At 34.7% G+C, this 17,686-nt stretch overlaps 1 protein-coding gene across 1 annotated transcript in view; it reads left to right on the forward strand.

Moving 5' to 3' along the window:
- The first annotated feature begins 6,672 nt into the window (after positions 1-6,672).
- Positions 6,673-17,686, forward strand: part of LOC108965700 (somatostatin receptor type 2-like) — a 40,702-nt gene continuing 29,688 nt past the window's right edge. Inside the window, exon 1 of the mRNA XM_018928279.1 lies at positions 6,673-6,714. The gene's annotated coding sequence lies outside the window, so the exon portion shown is untranslated. The remainder of the gene's footprint in view (positions 6,715-17,686) is intronic.

Consider the following 17,686-nt stretch of genomic DNA (forward strand, 5'->3'; position numbering starts at 1 on the left):
TTTGCTTCGCTTCTTTGTTAAACTTTGAGAAAGCAGCACTAACGGTGCGATTGTTATGGTCAAAGATATTGATTTTTTGGGCAATATTTCGTATTGTTGAATATTGTACCTCCCTCTTCAGATCTACAGCTCGAATTAATTTATCAAGAAGTAAAGTGAAGAAGTCGCTCGATAAGGAGTCGCCTTGTCTGAAGCCTCGTTTTGTATCGAACGGCTCGGAGAGATCCCTCCCGAACCTGACGGAGCTTTTGGTGTTGCTCAACGTTAGTTTACGCAGCCACATTAGTTTTGCTAGGATACCAGAATTTTCTGGATTTCTTTTTATTAGACCTTATAATTTTTTGAAGATTTTGAAGAAACTGAATTTAAATATCCAACTTCAACATTTTGAAAACGTTACGATACTAAAAACTAATACAATTACACGTAAAATTGTATTTAAATCTTTTTAATGAATAATAAAAATTAAAATAAAATAAAAATATTTATTTGTACACAAAGTCAGTCTAGTTAGCCAAAAAACCTGAAAAGACATTAATTAATGTAGAACATAAAGATTTCCACGCATCACAACGCACCACAGACATGCAACAGCGGCACATATCCATCATATTTAAATATCCAATTAACAGCGACGTATTGCGAAACGCACCCACTCACCAACGCCATGCAATGCAGTTATGCACAACGAACGCCCGACGCAAACCGCAAATCGCGTTAGTGTGTGGGTTAACAAAAGTGCACAAAACATTTTAAACTAGAGGGACTTAAAAATTATGCACTCTACGAAATATTATTTAATGAAAACGTATTTGTACGTACGTATGTATGCATTGGTGGCATGCATTGTCCAGTTGCTAAAAACATGTACTTTGCAACACGCGTGTCAAGTGAGGCCCACGCTGATGACTGATGAACAAGGTGGCGCCGCCAAAATGTTTCACAAACAAATTTAATTAGTTTTCGCTTATTTTTAGATATTTTGGGCAATATATTTTTGGCATTTTTAGTGAAATAGATATTAGCGAAATTATTATTAGAAATTACTGGAAAAATGTATGACCCCTTTAATAATATTACGGAGTACGATTTCGGGCTTTAAACATTACAAATTTACCTTTTCATGAACTTGCAATTAATTTTAGGAAAATGGAATATATAAAAGTGACAAGAAGATTTTTTCACTGGCTGAAGAATACACTGCAACTCAATTTGTTATTCCAAAACATACTCCAGAAGAAAATATTTATATTAATCATCCTTAAGTCTATAAAAAAAAAATTTCAGAAGCTCTTTGTCAAAACTGTTTGGAGGAAGGCGAGTTGAAATTGTCTTGTCAATTTCTGCTCTATTTCCTTCCTTTGCCAAACGCACTCTAAGAAGTTTTTCACACTTCGACAGGAAGAGAATGAGTGGTAATGAGAATATGTCGGTATTTCTATGAAATATCTTAGGCTGAATACTGCGGCTGTAAAGTAGGAGCTTTTTCTTTCGTTGGGTGAACCGTTCTATATTGGTCGTCAGTCTGCTAAGTTGGGAGATGATTTTCGCTGCCTTTCGGATATAAAAAAATCAGGGGTCCAGTCATACGTTTACTGTTTTAGTGTCCTTAAAATGTTCGTAGATCGTTCGTTTGCATACTGACTGCGAGAGGCATGTGCGTAATTTTAACAGCAAGAACTATATTTTTTCGTAGCGAGCTACAGATTGTGTGAGTCAAGCCAAACTTGCATTCGAACCATGCCTTTCTTGACCAGTTTTCCATAACTCGAGCTGCGATTAGTGCGGCGATATCGTCCGCATTTTCAATTAATTACGATTTGTCTGCCATTTAAAATTATAGAATCTCATCATAGCTAGTGTTCCACAGGTCTGGGCCAAAACGATATTTGTAGTGATCCTTTTATGGATTAGTTTTTGTAGTTAGTGTAGTTAGACTATTACTAAGGTAGCTCCGCATCACAGCATTGAAGGAATCTCGGATTCTAACATTTTTTTCGATGGCGTCGATCAAACTCAGCAATCTTGCGCTATTGAAGGGGTTTCATACGTATAGGGTCGGCAACAAAGCTCTTCGTTTGAATATTCTAAAGTTGACCAGTCAGATCTAAAACCGTGCTGACTAAAGTAGCCTCCACCAGCTTGGTTCAAAAATGCTTGCATTGTGAAACGTAATGCTGATGAAAAGCTGGGATCTCCTTTTCCCTTATTTAGCCTGTAGCCAGTTCTTCGAGGGTTAAGTTAGGTTATATTGGCCGGCTGTTTGTGACTGTTTTAACTGGATATCTTATTTTAATGTTTCAACTATTCGCTTGAATTGCGAAGCTCCAAGATGGATCTAAGGCGAGTTCTAGATATTGGTGAAGAGAAAGAAAGAAAGTGTCCAAGCGTCTCTCTCACGCCTACTTCCCAGTACTTTCTGTATGTATCATCGTTACTTAAGCCCATCCGATCAGCATTTAATCGTTCTGTAGTCCTTCCGAGACCATGCGAGGGAAAAGCATGCATGTTTTTCTTCGGAACGCTTTGCATAAATTTGACGGTCCTGTATGTCCTTAAGGCATTCCAAATCGTCCTTATAAACCCGTAAGCCTTTTCGGAAATTTCACTGTATATCGTTTTAGTGACCTTTGTATTTTCCGTACTGGTTCGGTAGCCAGAATAATGGAACTTTTGGCAATCTCATTTCGTTTAACGGCATCTAAATGTGGTCTGAAACCCAATATATACCGCAGATTGTATATATTGCCTCTCAGCTTCTGTTGATCCTATACTCGTTCGTTAGCCAGACGAATGACATTTTTAGCATTTTTCTTTTCCGGGAATGTCCGTGTGTCCTGCAACCCAATATATAACCAACTGCTCCCCCGCAGCAGCATTACACCTACTGCAACTCTGCTTCTAAGGGTATTCTTCGACGTAATGCAATGTGAGGTTCTTGTACCCAGAGTTTGCAGGGTATTATATTCAAGCAATGGACTCCGGCTCCCACTCCCTTAGTCATTTTGAATCCGTCTGAATAAAATACGAAAGTGCCGCTGTCGAGGCAAATGTTCCTACGAAATGCCGAATTTCAGGAAGTCTTATAGCTTCTATGGTACTTTTTTTGAGTATATTCAAGAGTACGTTCACAATGTAATCCATTTTGAAAGCGAATGAAAAGCAAATCCTCAAGGACTTTATCTAAAGATATTTGTTTAACCTTTTTTGCTATGAAAACTGCACCTGTCAAGGGTATTACAACTTCGATTCAGCGAAGTCAACATGTCCTCCTTATTTCAATTGCAATCGTTATCGCATTGTAATTTGTTGTTTTTGCAGGACAGTTATCACACCATGCAATTATTTATATCTAACGAAAGGGTAATCCCCTCTGTATGCTTAGCTACCATACAAGCGCCAAATTACTAGATATAAGCTACTTGCAGCCGTAACCGAACGGTAAAATTAATTAACGGTACACTCATATTCACTTTTATGGTAAGCAAATTAATGCTCTGCCGTAACGCTCGAATTGCTTTCGCATTCACATTACAATTTTATTCCATTTATTCATTACGCAAAATTTATGCATTTATTTACGCCTAAAACGCTCAACAACTATCAATTAAAAAATAATATTCGCTCACACAATGTTGTTGCACAATAACTGTTTACAATCGCGCAACGCAAACACCTACACACTCACATGCACAGGCTTATGGAGCAGTCGGAAAAACCGACGTCATAACTAAAACCGATTTTATCCCACCAAAGGCCATCAATGTCAGCCATTAATTAACATTTAATACGCACAAATAGATTTTTCATTCATTAAATCTATTTAATAATAATAATTTGTAGAAGTGTTGCKTTGTATTTGTGTGTTTTGTGTGTATGCGTGTGGGAGGCTCTGTGAATTTGCAATCATTTGCACATTATGAACTACACTCCCATAAGCAATATGCATTTGGTGATTATTTGCGGCAGTAATTATAAGCCAAAAATTATTACTGAACGACGGGGTTTCTAAACTTTGGTTGAACTGGTTGAACTGGTTGGCTGGTTAGGCGGCTAAAGGATCAAGTGTTGAAATTTACAATTTGTGCGCCTAAACGTAGATATATTTACATGCATACTATTGTATATAGGCATATGCAGATATTATTAGCACTGTAGAGTATCTGACTCAGAGTTTCGAACGGAAATAGAGATATTATAACGTTTGATCGAAGGAGATGTACTTTCTTCAATAACCTTTTTTATGTTATTTTTGTACAGTAATGTTTGGCATGGAAAGACTCACACCTGAACAACTTTTACAAATTGTTCAATTTTATTACGAAAATTCACCTTCTGTAAAGAATGCGCTTCACTCAACTTATGGGCAACATAATCGGCCAACTGAGAGTAATAATAGGTTAGCAAAAAAGTCTTGCGGTATTTTTATTGAATTTTCAATTGTTCATAAAATTTTTTTTGATGACTCATGCCCAGCTCTTGACCGATGCTACGGCTGCTACTATGCCGGTCTCTTTCGACCAATGCAGCGATTTTATCGCAATTTCCGACGACAGGCCTTCCGGAGCGTGGCAAATCTCCGACCACCTCTACACCAGCACGAAAACGTTGAAACCATTGCTGTGCGATGGAAATGGAAACTGTATGGAGTCCATAAACTGCACAAATTTTATTGGCGGCTTGAGATGCATTTTTGCATTTATCGTAGTAGTACTGTAAAATATGTCGTATTTATTTTGCTCCATGTTTGCAACGCTATAACTCACGAACGACTTAAAAGAAACGACAATCAATTAAACACGTCTTAGCGCGTGAAATGAGCTTTCCAAAAAGGTATAGCATGACCCGATGCTAGAACTACGCGCTCTGAGCGCCAACCAGCGAAAATACCGCAATACTTTTTTGACAACCTAATATTTGCAATACCCATCTTGAGACCCATCATTCGTTATTGGATAATTATTTGACCGAATGTAGCCATAGCTGAGAGTGTACACGAAGAGCGTGGAGAGTTGATTCGGCGGCGTTCGCAGCAACCGGACTGACTTATGGAACGACGCGCTCTATGAGCTTTTGAAAAGTTCCAAGAAGATCCGATATTTTCGAGCCACATTTTGTTCAGCGATATCGCATTTGAAACGATGATAACCGATTATTTGATTCGTGAAATATAAACTCGTGATCTCGGTGACATATGGTTTCAACAAGATAGCGTCAACACATGAACGTTGACAACATCTGATGAGTCGGCGTTACAAGTTTTCGAGAGAAAGGTTTTGCGGAAAACTTATAGTTTTTTGGGCAGTGGCCACGGCGAATACCGCAGTCGATGGAATGATAAGTTGTATGTGATATGCAATGACATTGAGATAGCTAAGCAAATTAAGAGACAGTGGCTACACTGGCTAAGTCATGTCGTCCGAATGGATAAACCACTCCAGCTCTGAGAGTATACGACGCAGTACCCGCCGGGGAAGCAGAGGAAGAAAAAGATCTCCACTCCGTTGGAAGGACCAGTTGGAGAAGGACCTGTTGGCGCCAAACAGCGAAAAGGAAAAAGGATTGGTACGCTTTTTGACTATAACCGCAGTGTCTACGCCAATAAAGAAGAAGATTTTTATGGTAAATAAAGACGAGACTTATACTTGTATTAATGAGCAAAATTGCATAAACATGTGAATATTCGTTTTGAAATAGATATGGTTTTAGGAACAACTGAAAATTCACACATATGCTCATTGAGATGCACAAGTCGAAGTTATTTGTAGGGCATTCAACGCAGTCACCAAAGTCCACCAACTTCCTTTTGCAGCCGTAAAGCTCAACACAAAGCTCCTTTAATTCATTCAACGCTGAAAAGCTCCTCAAATCCAACACCAATATTCCAGTGCAATGAACTCACTGTTAGTATCAATATTACATAGGCAAAGCCTGTTAATAACAGCGACAGCAAAGCAATGTCACTCACTGGAAACTTGGAAGTGCAACTGGCACCGCCAACTTCTCCGGTAGCACACATTGGAAAGCCATTAACAGGCGCTGCTCTTGCAATGCAATCATGTGCAGCAAACTGTTATGACACCATCTGCTGTTAAAGCAATTCGTGCTGCTGTTGCTTTAGCTCGGCCGACTGTCCGGCTCGTTGCCGGTAGACAGTTGGGTGTTGCGTGACAGCAATTTGGCCAATTTGCCGGCTGAAAGATGCGTAGTCGGCAAAAGGACGTCGGTGCGTGTGAAGGTGTCCAAATTACTTTCGTTTCATGAAAATTGTAAACACTCAAGTTTGAAAGCAAAACAAACTCCAAAGGTAACCGATAGCGTACAACAAGTGGTGTGCCAGCGTACGTTCTAGTTAGATTGTTGCCTTCGAGAATTTGTGTGTGAAATTATTTTCGAAAGAGAATTTTTGTAAAGTGTAAGTGAAATTGTAAATATGGAGTTTAGTAGAAAAATTTTAAAATATTAAAATATTCCTCAAAAATAGTTTTAAATGTATGTGAAGTATTCGAGGAATTGTAAATGTTTGATAATTATTTATCAGAAACTTCTAATTTGTTCATTATTTAGAAAAATATTTTAAATATAAAGAAATATATATAAAAAAAATKTGAAAAATAAGATAAAACAAATACCACCTATTTAAAAAAATTAATTAACCGAAAACTTAGAAATGAAATTTAAGTTCAACGAAGCTGATTTCAATTGAACTAAGAGGTAGGTATTAAATAAAATATTTAACATTCTTATTATTTATGGCATCAGATGTTGCTATTAAAATTTAAGAATTAAAAAAATATATTTTTGTAATGAAGACATCTAAAATATTGCCTCCAAATGTTTATTTTAAGCGACATAAAAAATACATAAAAAAATTTCTTCTTTGCAACTCTCTTAAGTTAATCTCACGTAAAGAGAACAATTAACAACCTGAACTTAAAACGAACTTAAAACGATACTCTTTCAAAAAAATAATTTTGAGAATTTCTATATCTGAATTTTAAAAATTTTGTGTATTATTTCCTTAGTATTATTATACTTTTTTTATATTTATAAATTATTATATTCTCTTGTTTTTCTTATAATTATTTTGTTTTTAAAATATATATAATATTTTTGAATTTCCTTAATGAGAACAGTCACGTAAACATAACTGGAAACTCCAGCGGCTTTGCGCTGTTTGATAATTGATTAGATAATGAAGCGCCACTGATGTGAGATAAATTTATCTTTACCGTTTGTAGTAAAATAATTATCAACCCAATGAAACAGGAATACAAAAATTTGGATAAACAATGTAACAAGTATTTATTAGTATTTAAAATGGCTTCAGTTAAATTAAGTTATTAAGAACACATTAGGTAAACCTTGATAGATTGAGAGTAAATCATGTGTCTTATATTATACAATACCTTCGAACCTTTAGTATTTAATTGAAATAAAATTGATATTAATACTAGCCCGATTTTTTTTTTCAGTATAAAAAATTTTTACGAGCACATAAGGCGACTTGAGCTTCTTTAAGAGGTTACATGGGTTTCCTCGGGTAAAAAACAGTATTTTTTCAACAATTATTTTCTCCTAAAAAATAAATGTTTTATTAGATATTTTTATTGTTTCAAACATACACAAAGAAATTCTGAAATTTTTGGAAAAATATATTTTAAACTCGGCCATTCCGACACCATTTCCGGTGACCGCTCGAAAAAAAGATGCAACCGTGTTGACAGGATAACTCCTTACAGGTTCATCTAAAGTGAAAAAATAAATACGTATTTTAGTTAAAACCTTAACTTAGAACTTATACAAAGGAAAATAAACTGAAAAAATTTATTACTTCATGTTTACAAAAAAATTAAAATTTGAGTGAAAATTGCGATAGATTTTTTTTTTTTTTTTCAAAAAGTTGTAATCGAAAAATATCCTTCCTGCAAGACTTTAAAAATTGTATCTTAAAGACCTGTGTAAAATTTCATGAGGATTGGTTGAGTAGTTCTCGATAAATCTTGTGAACCGACTTCAAAAACAGTTTTGAGAAAAAAACGTTTAAAGATTTGAGTGACAATAAAAGTAGGACGCAAGTGCACAAGTTCTCAAGGCTGTATCTCCGAAACTATTACTTTGTTTAACTTGAAGGTTTAGGACAATATTCTTTAATATTTATTTTTAAACCCGTAAACCGATGTAGCCTCTTAACAAAAGTAGTGAACAAATAAAGGTTTAAATTGTTGCTGCTGAAATTCATGCGAAATGTAGAAATATATATATTTTACTAAGAGAGTTTATAAGTCTAAAGTACAGAAGATTTATTTCTAAAGATCAATCAACTACTAATCTAAATTAATTTCAATATAACAAGAACTTGGCCAAATATCTGTCTACCCTTTGCAATTGTTAAATTCAATGCAATCGACTATCATTTCTAAAAACAATTTCTTGCATTTTTTAAGCGTAAAATACAGTAAGAAGCCTAACTGTATACTCTAAAGAAGTGGACTATTTCCCACACTATATATTTACTATTTTTTAAAAGACTAACATGTTAAAAAATTATCTAGTTGAAGACCCGTGATGGACAACACATCCCCATTTCAAACTTCGAAATACAATTTTATTACAAAATAGTGTAAAAATTGTTTAGTATATCGCGATCTTAGCAAAGTCTGATATAATTGAAGGTATTTTCCATGAACAGCAGACATTTTACCATCTCTGGATTGATAAAACAAGAAACAACGGTAACGGTACACTTAACGAATAAAAGATGCTATAGTGGTCCGACTGGTACCGAAAATCGTGAAGATGTCTTGGCAAATAAATAAGTTTTCCAAAAAAGATCTTGACTTTAATTTGATGGTTCAACCTCTTCAGATTATAAAAATCTAAGGACCTTCAAAAATCGCTTGTAAAGCCAATTTTTATTGATAAAAATAAAAGCGAAGACCTTATTATATAAAATATTGTCGCTAAGTTTATTAGAAAGTGAAAGAAAATAAAACAACTGCTTTTTAACTTGAAACAACCGAAAAAATATCGAAATTATGATTTTCCAGCTTCACACTTTTATTTATTCACTTTCATGAAGCATTTTCATATTAACCTATGTTGATGGTTACGCCCATTAAAATGACTTTCGAGTACTCCGCAGCAAAACCATTTGATTTGTTTTTCTTCCCCTCCAAACTATGTATAGTATGTACTGTTATTTGTGCGCTAGCTAGTTTGTGTATCGATTTCAATCACACAAGAGAGACGCGCATAAATTTGCCGCGTTGCACACAGGTGCTCATGGTTCAAAGTGATTTTTGATTAAAATGCAAACAGAACCAACAGATAAAAACGAAATGATGGCTGATGATGAGCGCTGCAACGTAAATTCGGAATCAAAACAGCGAAAGCCGTAGGATATTGCATGAGTTGGGTGAGTTGTTGTGAGTGTTAGTGCAATCAGTTATAACATTTCACATGTACTGGAATATGAGCAAGGATTTATAAAGCAGAAGAGAGTTTTTTTCTGTTTTTATTTTGTTTTTGAAAAAAGAATATTATGTGTATGTGTGGAAATACGGCGATTTATCGGCAAGCAAATGAACTCACACATATGTATTCATATTATACGCATCATACAAACTTGCAGCTCATTGCACTCTGATGACTAGCTGACTTGATGAACTGCCTGATGCAAGCGCTAACATTCTCTTTAAGCACTTCTCCCTCAATAGAATTTTTCTTAGCTTGCTCCTGCAGCTTTCTTGTGCTTTTGGCAAAATTCTAGCTTTATTTTTTCCTTTTTATCGTTTTGGCCAAGTGCCAAAGACGCAAGTGATTCGCCAAGTGATATTATATATACTAAGAATTTTATGTATTACATAAGTATTTAAGTACTTATATACTTTTTTGTTTTACACAAATTCTTTTGAAAATGTCATCGAATTGCTGTAAAAAGTAATGTTTGGCAACTCGTTTCTCGCTACAGTTGATGGCAGTGCATCAATCAACATTTGAGAAATCACTATGTTGCATGCAGCAACAAAACCAGCAGTGGCAACAGCAACGGCGGACACCAACAAACAGTGAAACGCTTTGCACAGCAGTAACAGTAAATTGTTGCTGTTGTAATAGTGGAAAGTGTAATCCAATTTTTTACATTGGCTCAAAGCGTTTGCGAGCGAATGGCTGAGTAAGTGAGTGAGCACAAAATTGCTCGGCCAATGGAATTTTCTTTATTCAACTGTGCAGTTGAAGTCCGAATACACGTGAATGAATGCATACCTATATTCACCAAATAATATGCAGCGAAATCACATTGAAATTTAAATATAAAGGGTCTTTCTTTCGGTTGTTTAGAAATTCCTAGACGGTTAGCTGCCAAAACAGTTGTCAAAGTTAGCATTTGTGTTTGACATTTATATGCAATGAATTTAACAGAACCACTCTCCAGCCATTATATGCAAAATAACTGACTCTAAATATTAACTGCCTGATTTCTTGACCTCTCACATCAATGTCTAAAATCTAAGTAAACAAATCTTTAGCAGATGGGTAAAACAAAACAAAGGTTTTTATTTCGTAGATGCATAATTTCCTAGTGGGGTAACTGTCACACCAACTGTCAAATTTACAGTCACAGTTTTGACACTTATGCTCAGTGTGTAACAGTGTGTAGAAACAGGCACTCTCCAGACGTCATAACATTCAGAAAAGTTGATTGTCTATAGTAATTAAATTTTAACTGAATATCATAATGATCAAGATATAGCATCCCATCTTCTAAATTGCCAACGTCAATGTCAAAAATCTAAGTAAATAAGTCTGCAGTTGAATCATGAAACAGGCTCCGAAATTTTTAAAATACTGAGACGAACTTCTAGTGATAAAATCAGTCAGTCAATATGATAACTTAATCGTTAGACTACTTCTGGTTTGGGTACATCAAGTTAGTAAAACAACTATGAAAAATTCACAAAAATACGGGCTTCATAAGATAATATAAGATGTGTTCCTATACCCTATATATACTCTGTTCACTCTAAAATTAAGAACTAATAAAGCTAAAATATTTCTTTATTGTTTCAGCCTTTTACTTTTCCGAAGTCCTATAACTCTAAAAAGAACACCCTTTACATGCATATATGTAGCATATTCAGTCCAACGCTTGATTTACGCATTTATGTTAAAATAAATCAAATCGCGCTTGAGTGGTTTGTGGAAAGGACAAACAGAAAATCGGTGGATAGCAAAATTATCGACGTATTGAACTAAGCGAGAATATATTCGATGAGGACTTAAACAAATTGTCGTTTTGAAAATGGAACAGTGGTTACAAACAAGATGAAAGGACTTATTTAATATAATATATATTTATATATGTCCTATCAACTATTATGGATCAGTTTGTTAAATTTTCTGCTCTCTTCGGAGCCTATTAATTATTGTTCAACTTGAGTTTTAAAACAATAAGATTCGAAAAACATTTCTTTCGCTATTTAAAATAATTGTAAAGGTTAGGATAAATGGTAGGGTTGGTCAATGAATCATACTTGAGCATATATTCGTGCTTTGTATTATCCATAAACCACTAAAAATGTATTACCAAACCTTAATAGATGGACGAAGCGTTTTGTTCTGCTAATTTATTAAAGCGGCTAATATCAATACCATCAATGTTTGTCTAACAAGTTATTTCAATATCATTCTGGTAAAAACCGGGCTATAAAGAAGGAAGTGACAAGAAGATTCCACTTCGCCTTCCTCCAAAAAAAAATTCGGCAAAGAGTGTCCGATGGTCGCACGGAGTGTAAACCTACTGGATATTGTCAAGTCAGAACACCTTTAATTGTGGCGAAATTGACTTTGCTAAAAGCCATTAGTTCGGAATACCATTTACGGTTCTGAGTCAGAGGGATATCGCAGTCGCACAAGTTCCATTCGTAGACCAGCATTTGCAGCGTTCAATACGCCAGTACTCAAGAAGACATTGGAAAACCTACTAGCTTCTAAACAGATTAAATTGTGGAAAGTGTACCCCCCGTAGTAAGTACGTCGGTTTTGCAGTTTCCGTCGATTTAGCTGTGACCGAGCACCCTCGTCTATATGAATGTAGCTTAAACCAGTGAAGTCATACACTCCTTGACTAGTTTTGAGCGCAGAGTCTTAAGCGAGAGCTAGCTTAAAGCCCTTACAGCCACTCGATTAGCAAAGTGAACGTAAACCTCTCTGAAGAAAGCTCCACTTCAGAGCAATACATCTACCAATTCTTTGACGTTAGTCTGAAACTGGAGTTGTTAGACGACCTTCTTAACTTCGAACTCTTCGTGAAAAAGCTCACTGAACTTCCGAGAGCCAAAAATAAAAGTTTCTTAATATAAATTATCAGCTAATTGCGTGACACCAGAGGACAATCCATTTCCAAACTTTGTATTCTTTGGACCGTTTTTCTTACCCATAGCTAGCCCATTTCATATCTGACAAAGTAAAGTCCTATTTGAAACCACATGCGCTTCTAAAAATGATAGTTTTGTTGTTGCTGTAACGGTTATCTAGTCCCGATTAGGATGGTAAAATTCAGATAAGTCGTCATCGAGGTCATCCCACAATAGACCCAAGAAAAGTGGTCGGAAAACGGAATCAGATGAGTATGGTTACCTGAGCATGCATAGACATATATTTGATATGTCGGAGTCGATACTGGATTAGTAGGAGTATTCAGAACGAAGCTACCAAAGCATGATTTCTGCGAAAATACCCCAACATAAACAACATGGAGAAAAACTCATTATGCTCCTTAACTGGGAACATTCGGGCCTCAATATGCAGATGTTCGATGGAAGACATCAAAAGGCATCTCGCTGTAGTGCGGAATGCAGTGTTCTGACTTATCTGAAGCTTCCTCATCGGCGTTTTACTGCATCCAGTCGACCAAATTGGTGCGGCGTAGTTAAGATCGGCCGTTCGGTCATACCAAAAATTTTAGGATTATTGGCAGTCGCAAGCTTAACACCATTGACTGCAATATTAAGGTCAAGTCTGTACTTCTTCGACCAACTAAAGAAACATTTATCGCTAGCTTCGCGATGCCACCGAAATATAGAATATAGAAAAATTTTAGAAAGGCTTCCTAGAAAAACAAACTCTTACTTGTTGCTTTGGTACGTAACATGCTCATGTTATCGCTAGAAATATATCCATACCCAGTTATAAATCTCTTATAAATTATTATGAAAATTATTTATGAAATTTTTGGAGCAAAAACATCATTTTCACCCTCTTCCGCTCAAAATAAGTTTTAAGACACTTACCCACAACCCACCTATATATATTGTATATATAAGTAAATATATACATACACATGTATATCTAAGTGGTTGTATAGAACGTTTCCTACTTAAAACTTTGCTCCACAGTTTCAGTTGCATTCAGCAAGCACGCTTTGTCTCGTGCTCTAAATTTTTCTCGCTTTTCATTTTTTATTTATAATACTTTCCTCATTTCCTGTCAATCCACTTGCTTTATACGCGTTTTTGTGCAATAAATTTCAATAAGAAATTTAGGGATATTGGGACAAGTAATAGGGTTTACGTGCGTGAGTGCATTGAGCTTGGTACTTTGGTGCGCGGCGAAATCTTAGAAGGGGTCCAAAGCTGCATTTTAGTCTGCAAAAAAGGAACTGAAATAATATAGGAAGCTCAAATACTTGAATATGCTTTGGAGGGGAAGATTAATAAGATTATGGTAGACAAAATTTCGCTGCTGCTCTTAGAATTTGTTTAGAAATATTTATTTGTAGAAATTCTACATGTTTCGAAACATGTCGGTTTGAAGACATGAGAAACCATTTAGGAGCACTGTTTAAAGTAAGGTGCTTTGAGTTATAATGATAATATCACAGAATCTTTTTTGAACTTATGGTAAATATGGATTCCATCACGTAGAGCTTTGTGCAGCCATAGAAATGAAAAAACTTTTGTGTTCAAACTTATGAATTAACGAGATCCTTAGTAGCTAATAAAAATTTGCACAGGCGTTTAATTACTGTTCCGGCCAGATCTGATGTTTTCGCTTAAGTTCTGACCTCCCAAACTCAGGATAGCAAAGAAGGAAGTATTGAGTTGTTTCCACGTCATCTTCTTCCTTTCTACTTCTACAGATGACATCTGGTAGGATTCCCAGCCTTACTGCGGGGACACCAATGACCTATTAAAGCACAAAAACTAGGGAAAGGCTACCCATACTGAGGTCAAAAAGATCACTGGATCTCTTGATATCACGCTTGGGCCAAAAGGCTTTTGCCACTGCGCTTGCACCGATGGTGGCCAGCGCTTTTAGGAACCCAGACTCTACCAGTCCAGGGTTCTACCAAAATCCTATAGAGCGAAGCTACTTTCACAGCTAAAGTGGTCTAGAGTTGAAAGTACGTAAGGGCCGCAAGTTGACCTGCACCAAATACCCTATCGAATGTACACATGAATATTTAAAAATATTCTCCGAAAAGTTTAAGTTCCAGTAAACACCTTCTGATAGAAGTTGTGTCGAATTTTAACACTTTTAAGCAGCCTTTTAGTCAAATATTAAAATCTTTACTTGTTCTTTCAGCATTACTTGTATTAAGCTATTATACTCGTAATAAAATATCTTTTTGTTTTTCTGATTTGAAATAACTTTAAGCACAAAAATCTTCCGAATCCCAGATATCTTTTTCCGAAAGGTTCTTCTGAAGGTCGTCTACTTGAAAAAGGGGTCTCAAAGTTTTTTGAAATTATTCGCATTATTAAACTACATAAAATTATTTATATGTACATTCCTTTTTTTATTCATATTTTTATAATGTGCTAGTGGATATAACCTCTTAATAGCGTGTCCTTTCTGCTACTTTACTATTATTGATTACAAATATCTTTCCTTTATAACTGTTGCTCCAACGAACCCAATTGAAGACATGACATATAGATTTTCACAAATAATTGCCATTTAATGAGCTCCTTTACCATATCACACAAGCATCAACTTGTTTACTACTTGACACAAAGCATTCTTCAAATAAAATTAGCTGAGGCATAACTCTCACAAAAGCTCGCAGTATCTTTCTTATCTTTTTCTTATCACACAGGAAATTAAACACATATTAATTACACGCTTTCCATTTCATTAACAACGGAATGCGATTGTCCATTTCTCTCAGCCAAGAAACTGGGTTTTACGCATTCATCGCACAATGCGAAGTACGCGGGTCTCATTAATAACGCATTTACGAGTTAAAGAAGAAACAAATGCCAGTCGCCCAAATAAAGGGAAAGCAGCTCACCAAAGAAGCGCTGCTTGTAATCTATAAGCACACTTCAATTAGTATAAATGCGCAAATAATCGCTCATACTTCAAGCATAATCCCAGATAGACGAGTAATAAACACTTAACAACAAACGAAAACTACATAAAGTGGTGATTCATATGAAAATAATGGGAGAGTGGGAAGGAAAGCAACAAATGTATGGAAAAAATTGCCGCATGATAGTGATTTATTAGAAAACGATTGTGTTTTGTTTGCTATTTTGGCGATTTATTTGGCAGAGAAACAGGAATAAGCACTACTATCATACAATACAAATTTGTATCTATATTAGGGTGCTCCAAAAAAATTTTTTTTTTTTTTTCAAATCATATATGTTTGCCGAAGATTTTTAAATATCACATAGAAACATTTTAGATGGTAAGAGTTGACACAAATATTCGCAAAAATGTTGTCGAAGCACCGTATCTGAGCTTCATGATTTAACCTTCTTTACAACGCCTTTTATTGGAATCTGATATTTATTTTGAATGTATACATGTTTTTTTCAAAATATTTTTATACTTATAAATATGTACATATGTGTATTAGGGTGATACAAAAAACTTAATTTTGTCATAAATATGTTTGTTGAAAAAAATACCTACAGCTTTCGAACCACACTAATAAAATTCAAATTTAATTTGTTTTTACTACAATGCCTTTTATTGGAATCTAATCTTTATTTTGTGTTTATTATTTATTTAAATTTCTAAATATGTACATATACACTGTATTAGGGTGCTTCGAATAATTTTTCATCTTCGAATTTCGTTTTTTCAACTCAAACATATTTGATAAGATTTTTTTACATCAAAAAAATTTAGCAAAAAGTATGGCACCCTAATGCATATACATATATACATATGTATAGAAATAGTAGCAAAAAATTGCCTCGGTTTTTCTCCAAAGCTTTTATTTTCACGTATTCTAATTCTCACTCTTTATGTATTTCGATTTATTATTTATTATATACATTAGATATAGATTCAAAGCATATGTATTTACATTTATGTTAGACTCGTATATATAAATAATTAGTTGCATTTAGCACACAATTCGTTTGCCACTGTTATCGACAGCATTATATGTATTAGTTGTGGTTTGCGTTTAAAATTGCAGTCAAATGAGCTCATTTATTTGCCTATCAGTCACAAGTCACACTTACTTACATACACACATACACTTGACACTCAGCCAATCGCACGTTTACCACCCACTTGGCAAGCAAGCTGACAGTAGAATTATAAATGCCGGTATTATACTCATGGATAACTGCTAGAACAACAGTTATCTTGATATACATACATATCTATGCGTGTGTATGCTCATATGTACTGATGCATATATTTTTGCGTTTGCTTGTGTGCGCGTTATTGACAGCGTTGAAGAAGGCCAAATGTGCTAAAAGATTATAGCGATAACCGCACAGGCTAATTTTTATGCCAAAAGTAATAAAATGTCAAAGGAGAATTGATTGGTTTCCTGTACACTGAGAAAAATGAGAGACACTTGTTTTTTTGAAAATTTTTCTTTTGAGAGAAATTTTGCATAATTATAAGTACATTCATGTATATGTCCGTCTTGTATTATATATTAATACTTACATAAATTATACATACATATATATATGTTTTCATATGGGAAATATATTTACTACACTTCCGAGGTTCCCTGCTGATTACGTATACGCAGCAGTGCACATCTAGCTCAAGTAGTTCAAAATAAAAAAAGCCTGCATTTAGTCAAAGAATTAATGGAGTAGTTAATAGACACATTTACGGATTTTTAAATTCATAGATAGATTGAACGATTGACTGATTCATGAATTGATAAATTGGACAAATATATAGATTGACAGTTTTATTGAGTGTTTATTGATTGCATTCTGATAGATTGATTCATCAATAAAATGATAGACAGATGGATAAAATGAATAATTCGATTAATTCACTGAYTGAGTGAGTGCTGATTGAATGATTGATTGATTACTTGTTAGATTGATCTAGAAATGAGGAGATATATGGACTGGTAAGACAGATATCTTTCTTATATTAATTGGTTGAGCGATTGGTTTATGAATTGATTTTGTGATTGTGATGCATTGATTGACAGATTGATTGATTCATAGATTAATAGATAGTTTGATTGTTCGATATGTAGATATAAAGGTAGGATTCAATGATTGATTGAACTATATGTAGATATATCATATATGATGAATGAATGATAGATGAATGATTGATCAGCTAATTGTTTGATAGATATTTTAATTTACAGATAGAAGAGATATAGGTATAGATATAGATATAGATATAGATATAGATATAGATATAGATATAGATATAGATATAGATATAGATATAG

The sequence above is a fragment of the Bactrocera latifrons genome, unplaced genomic scaffold (assembly GCF_001853355.1).
Source record: "Bactrocera latifrons isolate USDA-ARS-PBARC rearing strain unplaced genomic scaffold, ASM185335v1 scaffold_146, whole genome shotgun sequence".
Classification (NCBI taxonomy): Eukaryota; Metazoa; Arthropoda; class Insecta; order Diptera; family Tephritidae; genus Bactrocera; species Bactrocera latifrons.